This window comes from Gymnoscopelus braueri (genome assembly GCF_963280865.1).
Source record: "Gymnoscopelus braueri genome assembly, chromosome: 15".
NCBI lineage: Eukaryota > Metazoa > Chordata > Actinopteri > Myctophiformes > Myctophidae > Gymnoscopelus > Gymnoscopelus braueri.
The window spans coordinates 18,402,248-18,403,009 of NC_137620.1; positions in this window are offsets into that span (position 1 = coordinate 18,402,248).

Sequence of the window (762 nt, forward strand, 5' to 3'; positions counted from 1 at the left end):
CTAATCTCTCTCTCTCTCTCTCTCTCTCTCTCTCTCTCTCTCTCTCACTCTCTCACTCTCTCTCTCTCTCTCTCTCTACCACACAATGAAATGCAGCTAAAACCCAAACAAGGATGGTAAAAAGAAGAGCAGAAGAAGGTAAGAGATGGAAGGAGGAGGGGTGAGGATACTACCTGATGAAACTCAGACAACTTACGTGATCATGAAAGAAATAACCTTTATTGAGGATACTGTATGATGCAGCCTAACACAGACAGTCAACAGACAGACACTCCCCACACGGAGGATAAAGTGGCGTGGAGGTAAGGCAAGAGAAACTAAATCTTCTCAAAAAATAAAATAAAATAACACACATGTTCTGATCTCTTGTTTTTTGATGTGCACACTAATGTTATTGAGGTGTCTAAATAGCACAGAGTAGGTTTCTAACTGGGAAGTAGGCCTACTTGCTCTGGCAGATCTGTCAGGTTTCAACATGAAATATGTCCTTTACATCATTGGTTCTCAAAGTGGGGTCCGGGGACCCCCAGGCATCCTTAACACAGCATCACAATCATTTTAACCACCTTCTCCATATTTTTTGTACGTTGGCTATTAAAAAATAGCAGATGTAGCCTACAAGCTCACAGCAAGCTTGTACATCTGCTATTTTTGAACCATTAAAAAATAATAACCTCTTTTTTTTTTACACAAATCTTCTCTTCTGGGGATCCCCTGGACCCTGGGACAAAACATTTTAATGGAGGTCCACAGGCAAATTAT